General features: G+C 42.7%; 1 long non-coding RNA gene across 1 annotated transcript in view; it reads right to left on the reverse strand.

Annotated features, from left to right (window-relative positions):
* The window catches only part of LOC311142583, a 62781-nt gene extending 52181 nt beyond the window's left edge, over positions 1–10600 (reverse strand). Inside the window, exon 1 of the long non-coding RNA XR_014614347.1 lies at positions 10534–10600. This is a non-coding gene — a long non-coding RNA (uncharacterized lncRNA). The remainder of the gene's footprint in view (positions 1–10533) is intronic.
* Positions 10601–15939: the final 5339 nt, after the last annotated feature.

Genomic DNA, 15939 nt, shown 5'->3' on the forward strand with positions numbered 1-15939 from the left:
GTTGGCTGAATACGCAGTGTATGATTCGATACTGCACTGTGCAACAAAGAAGGAACCTCCTGAGGATATTATGTGGACTGATGAAATGAAACACTCGTTTCGTCACATCAAGTATCTTTTATGCAATTCTCCAGCACTGGGGTTACCGGATTACAATCTGACCTTCCATCTATATGTGTCAGAGGATGACAGTGTTGTGTCAGCTGTTTTATCTCAAATGCATGGAGAGGGTATGCAACCTGTTGCTTATTATAGTAAGATGCTGCCAATGATTGTGCAAGGTATGGCCCCCTGTTTGAGAGCCGTGGCTGCTGCTGCATTAATGGTAGAAAAATCCAAAATTATTGTGTTAGCACATCCATTGATATTGCACACTTCCCACACAGTGAATATAATTTTGCTAAATATAACAACGCAACACATGACTAGCCAAAGGCGTAGCAATTACGAACATATTTTGACGGGAACTCAAAATGTGACTATTTCTACTGCAACACATACGAACCCAGCTTTGAATCTAAAGGCATTGTTACATGGAGTTGAAAGTAGTATAGATGATGAAGATCTCATACATGATTGTATGGAACTCATTAATGCCACATCTAGCGTGAGGGCTGATTTGAAACAGACTGCATTAGATAATAATGATATGGTTTTGTATTGTGATGGTTCAGCAATGAGACCAGATGATAAAATGGTATTGTCAGGATTTTCTGTTGTGGATAATGAAGGACAGTGTATTGAAGCATATAAAATACCAGTGTCCTCAGCTCAGGCTGCTGAATTAATTGCGTTAACAAGAGCATGTGTTTATGCTGCGGATAAAACTGTGACAATATACACTGATTCGAAATATGCTTTTTCAGTGGCACATGATTTTAGCAGAATATATGGGAAAATAGAGGTTTTGTGACTAATGCAGGGAAACATATTCAGCCGATTTAGTTAAAAGTTTAATTAAGGCTATGATGTTACCTGATAACATTGCTATTGTCAAATGTAAAGGTCATTCAAAGGAAGATTCGGAGATAGCAAGAGGGAATCATTTAGCAGATAAATGTGCTCATGATGCAGCTATGTTTGGATCTTTTCCACCATGGATGGAAAAGGAACTAATTGCAGTACAACTAATTAGTCAGGAGAATCCTCTGTTCACATGTGATAATTTAAGGTCTTTTCAGAACCAAGCAACTGATTATGAAGTGAGATTGGGGCATAAAGGGTTGTACGAAGGATGAAAACGGTTTATGGAAATGTATCGATGATAGAATTGCGTTACCGAAGTTAGCTTATGATTCTGTTATTTCCTATGTTCATGGAGTAACACATGTAGGGTACGAGGGCGTGACAGCTTATATAAATAAGGTGTTTTTTACGATAGGTTTGGAGAAACAAGTTAGACAATTCATAAAAATATGTTTAATTTGTGCTAGATGTAATCCATGCATCAATCCACCTAAAAGGGAACATTTACCAAAACCTGAGGGTCCATTCCAACAATTACACATTTATTTTACGCATATGCCAAAGTATAAGGGGTATTCATATCTTTTGGTAATTGTCGATAGGTTTTCTAAATGGACAGAGGCTTTTGCGACAAGAAAAGAGAATGCTCAAACAGTAGTGAAGTGTCTGATGGAACATGTTATTCCTAGGTTTGGTTTACCTATGGGTATTGATTCCGATAATGGCACGCCTTTTAAGTCCAGAATAACTAGACAGTTATCGGCAGCGTTAGGGATGAAGTGGACGTTTCATATTCCTTATTCTCCGCAAAGTTCGGCACAGGTGGAACGCACTAATAAAACGATTAAGGATAAACTGATGAAAGTACATCTAGAGAGGAGGATTAATTGGTTGGAGGCAGTACCTTTAGTACTCTTATCAATAAGAGCAATGCCTAAAGCGTGTACCGGATTGTCTCCTCATGAAGTGTTGATGGCTTGACCTTTTCCTCTAGGTGCGCTGATGAAGGAGAATCCAGTGGTGGATATGACACAGGTACAGGAATTGCAACAAAATTATGTTCAACATTTGTTTTCTTTTGTTTCCAAATACTCTCAACAGGTAATCGATTCCCTTCCCTCACCAGGGGAGAAACCGATACACAATTTTCAACCAGGAGATTATGTTCTGGTACGAAGTTTAAAACCTGTGGTTATACAAGGAGAGCCACGTTATGGATGTCCAACCCAGGTTCTTCTGGAAACACGTACATCGGTTAAGGTTAAAGGTCAACCGCAGTGGATACATGCGTCCAGGCTTAAAGGAGCACCAAGGACACAGACACCAACTTCGGAGGAGTTGGGGAAGGACTGAATTTAAGGGGAAATTTGTATAGACTTCCATTATTATTATAGTGTTGTGTTATTCTTATATTCATTATTATTTCTGTGTTTGTTTTTGTGTATTTGTTTTTCTTTTATCAAACCTAGGTGGTGGTGGAGAGAAAAGTGGGAGTTTCTGGAGGGATCATGGAGAAGACCATGATGAGATGCAAACTCCTTGGAAGGATGAGTGGAGACATTGCATCAGGGACATTTATCATAGACCTTATAACTCTGACAGAAGTTATACTGTATTGGCACGGGTTTTGTTAAGCAAACTGTGCAAATACAGTGCCTTGCAAAAGTATTCATCCCCCTTGGCATTTTTCCTATTTTGTTGCATTACAACCTGTAATTTAAATGGATTTTTATTTGGATTTCATGTAATGGACATACACAAAATAGTCAAAATTGGGGAAGTGAAATGAAAAAACTGCTAACTAGCTGCACTTCGTTTAGTTTGACCTGTTTTCTATTGATTTCGACTGGTTGAGAAAAGCTGCCTGCCAGTCTGTCTCATCCCGACTCCTGACACGTTCATTACTATGCAACAGCTGGAGATCAAATTTGAATATTGAAACAATGTTGCAAATGTCGGTCAGACAGACAGCAAGGTTTATACAAACCTCTGCTGTTGAAAAGTTAAATGTTACTCTAAAAGAAATGTGAGATCATGTCTAGATACTTTTAATTTGATCACTGCAGAATAACTTCCATGCAATGCAGGACATGTATTTGAGGTTTAAAACAGCTTCTAAAGTTTCAGACTAGATTTTTTCATATGAAGAATATATCAACCTTACAAAAATTTACAGAAATTATGATCCACATTACCTGTTGCTGCAGGAATATTTTCCTGCTGTAGCAAACTGGCTCAAATTAAGATCCTACATACAGTTGAAGTTGGAAGTTTACATACACCTTAGCCAAATACATTTAAACTTAGTTTTTCACAAATGCCTGTCTTAGGTCAGCTAGGATCACCACTTTATTTTAAGAATGTGAAATGTCAGAATAATAGTGGAGAGAATGATTTATTTCAGCTTTATTTCTTTCATCACACAGTGGGTCAGAAGTTTACATACACTCAATTAGTATTTGGTAGCATTGAGATGTTGCTTCAATATATCCACATAATATTCCTTCCTTATGATGCCATCTATTTTGTGAAGTGCACCAGTCCCTCCTGCAGCAAAGCACCCCCACAGCATGATGCTGCCACCCCGTGCTTCACGGTTGGGATGGTGTTCTTCGGCTTGCAAGCCACCCCCCTTTTTCCTCCAATATAACAATGGTCATTATAGCCAAACAGTTTTATTTTTGTTTCATCAGACCAGAGGACATTTCTCCAAAAAATACGATCTTTGTCCCCAAACCGTAGTCTGGCTTTTTTATGGCGGTTTTGGAGCAATGACATCTTCCTTGCTGAGCGGCCTTTCAGGTTATGTCGATATAGGACTAGTTTTTATTGTGGATATAGATACGTTTGTACCTGTTTCCTCCAGCATCTTCACAAGGTCCTTTGCTGTTGTTCTGGGATTGATTTGCACTTTTCGCACCAAAGTACGTTCATCTCTAGGAGACAGAACGCGTCTCCTTCCTGAGCGGTATGACGGCTGCGTGGTCCCGTGGTGTTTATACTTGCGTACTATTGTTTGTACAGATGAACGTGGTACCTTTAGGTGTCTGGAAATTGCTCCCAAGGATGAACCAAACTTGTGTAGGTCTACAATTGGCTGAGGTCTTGGCTGATTTCTTTTGATTTTCCCATGATGTCAAGCAAAGAGGCACTGAGTTTGAAAGTAGGCCTTGAAATACATCCACAGGTACACCTCCAATTGACTCAAATGATGTCAATTAGCCTATCAGAAGCTTCTAAAGCCAAGATATCATTTTCTGGAATTTTCCAAGCTGTTCAAAGGCACACTTAACTTGTATGTAAACTTCTGACCCACTGGAATTGTGATACAGTGAATTATAAGTGAAATAATCTGTCTGTAAACAATTGTTGGAAAAATTACTTGTGTCATGCAAAAAGTAGATGTCCTAACCGACTTGCCAAAACTATAGCTTGTTAACGAGAAATTTGTGGAGTGGTTGAAAAACGAGTTTAATGACTCCAACCTAAGTGAATGTTAACTTCCGACTTCAACTGTATCTGTCTCACTCTCAGAGGAATAAGTATACTGCTAGATTTTACACAGTCAAATGTAACAAATAACAAAAAAAAATATGTACAACATTCAATACAGTAATATGAGATCTGTATGTAAAACATTTACATTTGACATTTTAGTCATTTAGCAGATGAGGTAATAACTAGACTATATACAAGCAGTACCAGTACTGAGTCAATGTGCAGGGGTACCAGGTAGTTGAGGTAACAACTAGACTATATACAAGGAGTACCAGTATTGAGTCAATGTGCAGAGGTACCAGGTAGTTGAGGTAATAACTAGACCATATACAAGGAGTACCAGTACTGAGTCAATGTGCAGGGGTACCAGGTAGTTGAGGTAATAACTAGACTATATTCAAGGAGTACCAGTACTGAGTCAATGTCTAGGGGTACCAGGTAGTTGAGGTGATATGTACATGTAGGTAGGGGTAAAAATGACTAGGCAATCAGGATAGAGATTACATCTCCTCATCCAGGGAGTGCACACACACACACACACACACACACACACACACACACACACACACACTGACACAGACACACACACACACACACACACACACACACACAGGGAGGGAATGTTGTGTTTGTTTAATATTGTTTCAGGACTATGAAAATGGAAAAAAGGATTAGCCTATGGATTATGAAAACAACAAAATAAATGGGAAAATGGGAGAGGAGAAATGACTAGAGACAGTGTTGTTTAACTCACTGACCATGACCCATGAGTTCTTCTTACCTTTGTTCACTAGAAAAGTCTCCCTCTCTAAAGGATATAGGTTGTTTCATAGACCAGTCACTCTTCATGGACACACAGCTGGGTACGGGGGAGGCTGGTCTCTCCTGCTTGATTGGGCTTCAACACAACAGAGACAAACATTACATCTCTCATCTACTCTGAGCTCTGATGGGGAAGCAAGAGGTTCATTCCAAAACGCTATATATCCATTTTCAGAAATGTTGGTAAATTTGCTTTTATTGTTCAAAGAAATTATGAAAGCGATATATATTTCTTAATTACATTATTTTACTTTTAGATTTGTGTGTATTGTTGTGAATTGTTAGATATTACTGCACTGTTGGAGCTAAGAACACAAGCATTTCGCTACACCCGCAATAACATCTGCTAAATATGTACATGTGACCAATACAATTTGATTTCAATGGCGGCTCCTGAAAAAATTCTCAGGGGGGGCAATTTTTCTGATGATTTAGGTGACCTACACACATTTTAAAAAAGATATGTCCAGCAACAACATGAAGACAGGGGCAGCATATAAGTCAATACCAGAAGCATTTATTGACTGATCTCAAAAGTGTTGGCTTACCAGGGTTGGTGGAGCCCTCAGTTTCATCTTTGCCTCGCAAAGCTAACTCAAACACTCCGCAAAACTTCACACACTGGATTAGCCGGCTGAGGATGTGGCGGTTCTTGCTAATGTCGTAGTAAATATATTTGTTATAGTGAATATGGAATATGATATGTTGAATAAAATGTTGTGCTAAGATCTATTTAGGTCAGGAGCTGGTTATAAGTTCTGTTCCTATCCAATAACAATGGACAAAAGGGTCCTATCTTGTCAGCCTTGTCAGCAGGTGGCCAAGGACAACACCCACGCCATAGGCCTCTCAGTTCTTCCAACTCACGAGTTCTTGCTCTGAGGACACACACACACAAACACACACACACACACATCTACACTGTTAAACACACACACACACACCAACACACACACACACACACACACACACACACACACACACACACACACACACACACACACATCATCACTGTTAAACACACACACACACACACAAAAATCCCCTCTCTTAGGCTGAACATTTGAAGACAGAGAACCCGACTCAGAGCCAATGCAACAGTGACACTAGCCTGGAGGGGACCTCGCCCAACTCATCAGGACCAATCAGAAGATCAGAACTACTAGATTCAACCTACTTCATTTATTGCATAAAATGTCTGCACACAATGAAACATTGTCTTCAGATAACGAACGGGTCCGTGCACGCGATTCCAGATATCTTTACCTCTGAATAAACTGCCTTTATTATACCATATCCACCCTGTCCAAAGTCTCTACTTGGTCTCAGTTCTCCAGTAAACTTGTGATTATCAACACTAACCTCATCGTTGTGGCGGCGGACAGCTAGCCTGTATCCCTCATCCAGTTGAGTGGCAATGTTCACTCCCCAAAGCAGACAATCTCAAACAGCTATCCATGTGGGTCTTTGACAGCTCATGTTTCTTAATCTTTCCTGAAAGATGGTGCATGTCCGTTACACACCAGTCGCTGTCCAAGCGGTGCTGTCTGCCGTGCCGCCTTCAGGGTGAAAGAGTAAGCAGGGGGTAGCAGAAGACTGCATTAGCTACATCGCAGCCTGCTAGCCAGGTTTTATCGTTCGTAACAACTTTTGGAAAATCCTCGGGTGTAGGACTTTCCGCCTTTAGTAGAAACCTGTTGAATTATTAAATTTGGTCTGGGAGGTCCTAATTGTTTCGTTGCCAATTTATCTTGATTTGTTCGCCGACAAAAAGTAACTTATTTCAAAGAGACAATCGAGTTGCACTGAACGCTAAAGCCATCTTACCAGTAGTACGTGAATTGATTGACGCTGCTACCCGCTCTTTTCTTAGTTACGTTCATGGTTATGTTACGTATGACGAAAGCGCGTAAGTGCAAGCCCTCAGAAACCCATAGAGATTGTATTGAAAGCTCTGATATTTGAAAAAAATAGATTTTACATGGGAGTCTATGAGAGACTTCTGGGCGATTTTCAACCTGACTGAAATCGCCCCAAAAGGGGGGGGGGGGGGGGGGCATTTGAAGCACGACTTTAGCCTGATTGGACATTTAGTGGCAGATCAGACGTCTAGATTAGAACACTGATAACTACTGTTGCCGTGATATAATTGATTAGAAAAAAAATCCCTTCCTTTTCCCGTTTGGCAGTGCGTCGCCCATATCGCCCTATTGAACACACCACCCCTGTTTGATTTGATTCACCTTAAGGTAGCTAGGTGAGACAACCACGTATCACAGTCAAATATACAGGATACGAACATTACATTCCAGCTAAACAATGGATATATAGCGTTTTGCAAAATAATAAAACATTTTCATGCACATCTAAAATCTGGAACAGAAATATTGAAGGTACCAATAAGCAATCATTTCTGATGAAAAAACACACGTGAATTTTCTTTGTATATAGCGTTTTGGAATAAATTCTTGTCAGCTCTTGTCTTTGGTGTCATGTTCCCCAAAGAGACTCATTTTAGAGGCAGGGCCCCCCTCCTCTCTCTCTCTAGAGAGACTCATTTTAGAGGCAGGGCCCCCCTCCTCTCTCTCCCCAGAGAGACTAATTTTAGAGGCAGGGCCCCCCTCCTCTCTCTCCCCAGAGAGACTCATTTTAGAGGCAGGGCCCCCCTCCTCTCTCTCTCCAGAGAGACTCATTTTAGATGCAGGGCCCCCCTCCTCTCTCTCCCCAGAGAGACTCATTTTAGAGGCAGGGCCCCCCTCCTCTCTCTCCCCAGAGAGACTCATTTTAGAGCACTGACCCCTAAACAGAGATGCAGCATGTTGGTTGTGGTTAACACAGTGACAACTAATTATTGAATGTCAATTGTTCTCTTTTATTCATTATCTCTCAGAAATAAAACATTAACTATGTCACAGTTGAGTGTAGAAGTGGTGTGGAATCAAGCGCAGGACACACAGAGGCTTCGTACTGACGTCTTTAGTGAAGACAAAAAGAACAAGCCAAACATACATCCTGGGAGGCAAGCGAACTTTACGCACACCGGTAAAGTACACACAAAGGCACAAAAGTGCGGAGCTCTCTACTACACCGAACAGAGAGACAAAAACGAACTAGCACACCACAGTGACAACGAACAATTACACACAACACATGACAAAACTCAAGATAACTTATAGGACGCATAATGAACACTAACAAGGAACAGGTGTAACAAAACAGACAAAACCAATCAAACATCGAAACAGTGGCAGCTAGTACTCCGGAGACGATGACCGCCGAAGCCTGCCCGAACAAGGAGAAGGAGCAGCCTCGGCCGAAACCGTGACAAACTAACAGACACATCCAAACAGTCAGGTGATTTAATGCAATTTCTTTTCTAGCCCAATGACTACTCAAAACCCACCAACAAGGCCTGAAAACTAGGCCAAAACATAGCCCCTGATAGGCCTACATCTTATTTCAGACAGCCTCCAGTAGCCTGGGCAAGATGTAAGATGAATGATTTAGCAGCTTGCTTAGTTCAAATTGACAGATTAATTTATTTAACATGAACAGCAAGACGATTTTGAGGTAGGAAGTGCTTCTGTTGCCCAGTAGCCTGCTGGAATAGGCTACTGAGGATGGGGTCGTAATTTCAATCTGTATTAAATATTTAATAATATGGATATGAACTGAATAGGTCCATGCTTGTCAACAACAGCCAGGTTATTTTTTACCTGTAGCCTAATCTGGCTGACTGTTACCTTCAATCTAATGCATTCTAACATCTGATCAGCAATTGAGATAGAACTGTGACCATGGTGACACTTGATAACTTCCAATTGAATTAACTAAACACGGCCATTATTAATTACATAATAACACAAGGCTACAACAACAATAAACTGAAGTTATAGGCTATTTATTACATCTGTTTGCCAGCTCCAGGTTGGCTACACAAGTGGCACAAAATGATTTGCAACGACTCCAGTCATTTCAACATATTTATGGTATAAAACGGTAGACTACAGCAGCCTAGACAGGCATAACAATGAATAGGCTACTTGATGGTCAACAGATCTATCATTCTCCACATTTAATGTCTGTTTCATTGTGGAGGTTTTTCTCATAACAGAAGCACATGATGGAGATCCATAACTTCCATTTTCTAAGTAAAAATCAAATCGGCCTATAGCCTATTTCTGTTTCCCTTACAATAAAAACATGACAGTGTAAACCATTTAATCAACTGTATTTGTAGATTCAATTAGTAATAAAGTCGATTTACAGTTTATTTTGACAAAGTACAAATGAAAAAAGTATTATAATAATAATATAACCAGCCAAGTGTTCAGGTGAAATGATTTGCTGTATTCCTACTTTAGGCTCTCTAGAGCACGTTAGATACATTCTGTCGGAGGTGCTGATCTAGGACCAGGTCCCCCCTGTCCATTTAATCTGTTTCATTATGATCTAAAAGGCAAAACTGATCCCAGATCAGTACTCCTACTCTTTATGAATACTGTCACAGGTGACTCTTCAAGATGAGGCTCATGATTTATAAGTTATATACTTTTTTATCTTTACAGAAATTGTATTTAAACCAAGGAAGTTTGAGTTAGTAGCGATGAATTTTCAACTGTCAGCTGCTGTAAACCTATGTGATTGGATGTTATAGACCCCCATCTGAACAGTTTCTTTCCCCATGCTGTAGCCCTCACCAACTGGCCATCTGGTCCATAGAGACTAAAGGACTATACACTCTATGCTGCACACCACATCAAGCCATCTCTGAACTGTACACCACCATCTGGTCCATAGAGACTAAAGGACTATGCACTCTATGCTGCTCACCACATCAAGCCATCTCTGAACTGTACACTACCATCTGGTCCATAGAGACTAAAGGACTATGCACTCTATGCTGCTCACCACATCAAGCCATCTCTGAACTGTACACTACCATCTGGTCCATAGAGACTAAAGGACTATACACTCTACGCTGCTCACCACATCAACAGGGTTGTAGTGGAAGGTAAACGCACTTACGCACCTTTTTCTTTGCAAAATAGCGTTTACTCAACTTTGTATTTTGTTCAGTCTCGTTTCCCACTTTTTATGCGTACCCAGCATTAAGCCTAAATCCCATCGCGGAAACCAGGCCCAGGTTGGTCAGCATGATAAAGAATCATATCTCAAGCATGCTCTGTCTATTGAATGTCTGATGACGACTTAACTTTATAATAGTTCTGTGTAGCCTAGACTTACCAGAGTCTGCCCGTCTTTCCTTCAAATCAACACATTTATCCTACGTCTAATGTTGCCGAGAAATGTGTGCCACAGTTTCAACAGCCATATTGTAACTGCGTAGGCTAAAAACGTACTTTCACGTTCATAGATTGTTCGGCAGTGGTCGGAGTCAGTGTGTGTGTGTGTGTGTGTGTCCAGAAGTATAGTCGGGAGTGGTCGGGAGAGGTTGTGTTTTCTCTAGCAGGAGGTAAGCTTGGCTTCTTATATGGTGTTGAGTAAAGCTTAAACCATGTATTTAGATTGTAGGTAGGTAGTTGTAGTTAGGTATTGTAGGTAGCTTATTTAGGTAGTTATTGTAGGTTATTGTAGGTAATTATTGTAGGTAAGTAGGTAAGTATTGTATACTGCGGAGCCCGGCGAAGCACGAGGCTAGCTAACCCACTACCTAGACCAATAAAGCTAGCTAGCTAGCGGGTAGCTACTGGTAACTTTTAGCAACGGTGGATAGTTGTTTCCAATGTTATTTCACGCTTAAGAGTACCTGTAATTAAGCCAGCTAGCTACCTACCATTCAGCTGTTTTTCTAACCTCATTATCTGAGGCATTAACGTTAGGTAGTTAGTAGCTACTGTACTTAATTACAGCTACTGATTGCAGAAGACAAATGTCTTCTTGTCTGCCACCCAGACAGCTGGCGTCGGGTAAGTTTGGCTTTATACATAGCTTGGGCTTTGTCGAGTAAGGCTTAAATTATGTATTTAGATTGTAGTTATGTATTGTAGGTAGGCATCGTGGGCTGTTGTGGGTAGTTATTGTAGGTTAGCATTATATTCGGCGTTGCCGGGTGTAGCACGAAGCTAGCTAGCTAGCTAACTCACCTCCTGGAGTAGCTATTAGCAATGGTAGCAACTAGATACAATATCCTTTTAGCCAGCTACATTTGTTCGCAGCGCCGCCGTTTTTCAAACAAAGTCAACACAGCAGCCATTGCTAGCTAGCCAACACGACCAGCTAGCTGTACTGTAGCAGCTAAATACAATATATTTGTGCTAGCTAGCCAACGTTTAATTATTGCTGCGTTACGAAAGGAACTAGACACGGACACGAATTATCTGTTTAGTGTGTTAACACACTATTGGTAGTTTGTTGTAACCAAGTATTGGTGCTAAACTGTGTGTTATTGGATGCTAGCATGCTAGTTAGCTATGGCGTCATAGTTAGCTAGCTGAATAAAGTAAGTTGAGTCTATTCCTTGAAACATTGAACCGCTGTAGTTCACAACAATTATAGTTTCTGAGGTGGAAGTTGGGTGAGTTATATTTGGGAGTTTTGGTGAGGGAGGCCCTACTCTCTCCTTTCCCAGATGTTTAGTTAATTTCATTCCGATCTCCTCTGCATTATTGTAGCCATTTGCTACAGCCTGTCAACTATGCCTCTGCCTATCCCTGTTCTCTCCTCTCCGCACAGGCTACACAAACACCTCACACCACGTGGCTGCTGCCTCTCTAACCTGGTGGTCCCTGCACGCACCCCACACCTGGAGTTCCAGGTCTCAGGCAGCCTCTGGAACTGCCGTTCTGCTGCCAACAAGGCTGACTTGATCCCAGCCTATGCTAACCTCCAGTCCCTCGACTTCCTGGCGCTGACGGAAACATGGATTACCACTGAAAACACTGCTACTCCTACTGCTCTCTCCTCGTCTGACCATGTGTTCTCGCATACCCCGAGAGCATCTGGTCAGAGGGGTGGTGGCACAGGAATCCTCATCTCTCCCAAGTGGACATTCTCAATTTTTCCCCTAACCCATCTGTCTATCTCCTCATTTGAATTCCATGCTGTCACAGTCACTAGCCCTTTTAAGCTTAATATCCTTGTCATCTATCGCCCTCCAGGTTCCCTTGGAGAGTTCATCAATGAGCTTGACGCCTTGATAAGTTCCTTTCCTAAGGATGGCTCACCCCTCACAGTTTTGGGGGATTTCAACCTCCCTACGTCTACATTTCACTCATTTCTCTCTGCCTCCTTCTTTCCACTCCTCTCCTCTTTTGACCTCACCCTCTCACCGTCCCCCCCTACTCACAAGGCAGGCAATACGCTTGACCTCATCTTTACTAGATGCTGTCTTCTACTAATCTCACTGCAACTCCCCTCCATGTCTCCGACCACTACTTTGTATCCTTTTCTCTCTCGCTCTCCTCCAACACTACTCACTCTGCCCCTACACAGATGGTAATGCGCCGCCGCAACCTTCGCTCTCTCTCTCCCACTACCCTCTCCTCTTCCATCCTATCATCTCTTCCCTCTGCTCAATCCTTCTCCCTCCAATCTCCTGATTCTGCCTCCTCAACCCTCCTCTCCTCCCTTTCTGCATCCTTTGACTCTCTGTGTCCCCTATCCTCCCGGCCGGCTCGGTCCTCCCCTCCAGCTCCGTGGCTTGATGACTCATTGCGAGCTCACAGAACAGAGCTCCGTGCAGCGGAGCGGAAATGGAAGAAAACTAAACTCCCTGCCGACCTGGCATCTTTTCACTCCCTCCTCTTTACATTTTCTTCATCTGTTTCTGCTGCTAAGGCCACTTTCTACCACTCTACATTCCAAGCATCTGCCTCTAACCCTAGGAAGCTCTTTGCCACATTCTCCTCCCTGCTGAATCCCCCCCCCCCCCTCCTCTCTCTCTGTGGATGACTTCGTCAACCACTTTGAAAAGAAGGTTGATGACATCCGATCCTCGTTTGTTAAGTCTAATGACACTGCTGGTCCTTCTCACACTGCCCTACCCTATGCTTTGACTTCTTTCTCCCCTCTCTCTCCAGATAAAATCCTGCGACTTGTGACTGCAGGCCGCCCAACAACCTGCCCGCTTGACCCCATCCCTTCCTCTCTTCTCCAGACCATCTCCGGTGACCTTCTCCCCTACCTCACCTCGCTTATCAACTCATCCTTGACCGCTGGCTATGTCCCTTCCGTCTTCAAGAGAGCGAGAGTTGCACCCCTTCTCAAAAAACCAACACTCGATCCCACTGATGTCAACAACTACAGACCAGTATCCCTTCTTTCTTTTCTTTCCAAAACTATTGAGCGTGCCGTCTTTAGCCAACTCTCTTGCTATCTCTCTCAGAATGACCTTCTTGATCCAAACCAGTCAGGTTTCAGGACTGGTCATTCAACTGAGACTGCTCTTCTCTGTGTCACGGAGGCTCTCCGCACTGCTAAAGCTAACTCTCTCTCCTCTGCTCTTTTTTCTTCTAGACCTGTCTGCTGCCTTTGATACTGTGAACCATCAGATCCTCCTCTCCACCCTCTCCGAGCTGGGCATCTCCGGCGCGGCTCACTCCTGGATTGCATCCTACCTGACCGGTCGCTCCTACCAAGTGGCGTGGCGAGAAGCTGTCTCCTATTCTCCCTATACACCAAGTCACTTGGCTCTGTCATATCCTCACATGGCCTCTCCTATCATTGCTACGCTGACGATACACAACTAATCTTCTCCTTTCCCCCTTCTGATAACCAGGTGGCGAATCGCATCTCTGCATGTCTGGCAGACATATCACCACCTCAAGCTGAACCTTGGCAAGACGGAGCTGCTCTTCCTCCCGGGGACTGCCCGTTCCATGATCTCGCCATCACGGTTGACAACTCTGTTGTGTCCTCCTCCCAGAGTGTGAAGAGCCTTGGCGTGACCCTGGACAACACCCTGTCGTTCTCCGCTAACATCAAGGCGGTGACCCGATCCTGCAGGTTCATGCTCTACAACATTCGGAGAGTACGACCCTGCCTTACACAGGAAGCGGCACAGGTCCTAATCCAGGCACTTGTCATCTCCCGTCTGGATTACTGCTTCTCGCTGTTGGCTGGGCTCCCTGCCTGTGCCATTAAACCCCTGCAACTCATCCAGAATGCCGCAGCCCGTCTGGTGTTCAACCTTCCCAAGTTCTCTCACGTCACCCCGCTCCTCCGCACACTCCACTGGCTTCCAGTTGAAGCTCGCATCTGTTACAAGACCATGGTGCTTGCCTATGGAGCTATGAGGGGATCGGCACCTCTGTACCTTCAGGCTCTGATCAGTCCCTACACCCAACCGAGGGCATTGCGTTCATCCACCTCTGGCCTGCTGGCTCCCTTCCTCTGCGGAAGCATAGTTCTCGCTCAGCCCAGTCAAAACTGTTCGCTGCTCTGGCACCCCAATGGTGGAACAAGCTCCCTCACGACGCCAGGACAGCGGAGTCACTCACCACCTTCCGGAGACATTTGAAACCCCACCTCTTTAAGGAATACCTGGGATAGGATAAAGTAATCCTTCTACACCCCCCCCCCCAAAAAAAAAAAAAAAAAAAAAAAACATATTGTAAAGTGGTTATCCCACTGGCTATAGGGTGGTTATCCCACTGGCACCAATTTGTAAGTCGCTCTGGATAAGAGCATCTGCTAAATGACGTAAATGTAAATGTAAATATGAGGAAAACACGTAACTTCTGGCTTCACTGGTGAAAATAATGATGAGTCTGAGTTAGTTTTAGTAGCTACTTCCCATTGAGTCTGAGTTAGTTTTAGTAGCTACTTCCCATTGGGTCTGAGTTAGTTTTACTAGCTACATCCCATTGAGTCTGAGTTAGTTTTAGTAGCTACATCCCATTAAGTCTGAGTTAGTTTTAGTAGCTACTTCCCATTGAGTCTGAGTTAGTTTTAGTAACTACTTCCCATTGGGTCTGAGTTAGTTTTAGTAGCTACATCCCATTGAGTCTGAGTTAGTTTTAGTAGCTACATCCCATTGAGTCTGAGTTAGTTTTAGTAGCTACTTCCCATTGAGTCTGAGTTAGTTTTAGTAGCTACATCCCATTGAGTCTGAGTTAGTTTTAGTAGCTACTTCCCATTGAGTCTGAGTTAGTTTTAGTAGCTACTTCCCATTGAGTCTGAGTTAGTTTTAGTAACTACATCCCATTGAGTCTGAGTTAGTTTTAGTAGCTACTTCCCATTGAGTTTGAGTTAGTTTTAGTAGCTACATCCCATTGAGTCTGAGTTAGTTTTAGTAGCTACTTCCCATTGAGTCTGAGTTAGTTTTAGTAGCTACTTCCCATTGAGTCTGAGTTAGTTTTAGTAGCTACTTCCCATTGAGTCTGAGTTAGTTTTAGTAGCTACTTCCCATTGAGTCTGAGTTAGTTTTAGTAGCTACTTCCCATTGAGTCTGACTTAGTTTTAGTAGGTACTTCCCATTGAGTCTGAGTTAATTTTAGTAGCTACATCCCATTGAGTCTGAGTTAGTTTTAGTAGCTACTTCCCATTGGGTCTGAGTTAGTTTTACTAGCTACATCCCATTGAGTCTGAGTTAGTTTTAGTAGCTACATCCCATTAAGTCTGAGTTAGTTTTAGTAGCTACTTCCCATTGAGTCTGAGTTAGTTTTAGTAGCTACTTCCCATTGGGTCTGA

This window comes from Coregonus lavaretus (genome assembly GCF_964263955.1).
Source record: "Coregonus lavaretus genome assembly, chromosome: 2".
In the NCBI taxonomy this organism is placed as follows: domain Eukaryota; kingdom Metazoa; phylum Chordata; class Actinopteri; order Salmoniformes; family Salmonidae; genus Coregonus; species Coregonus lavaretus.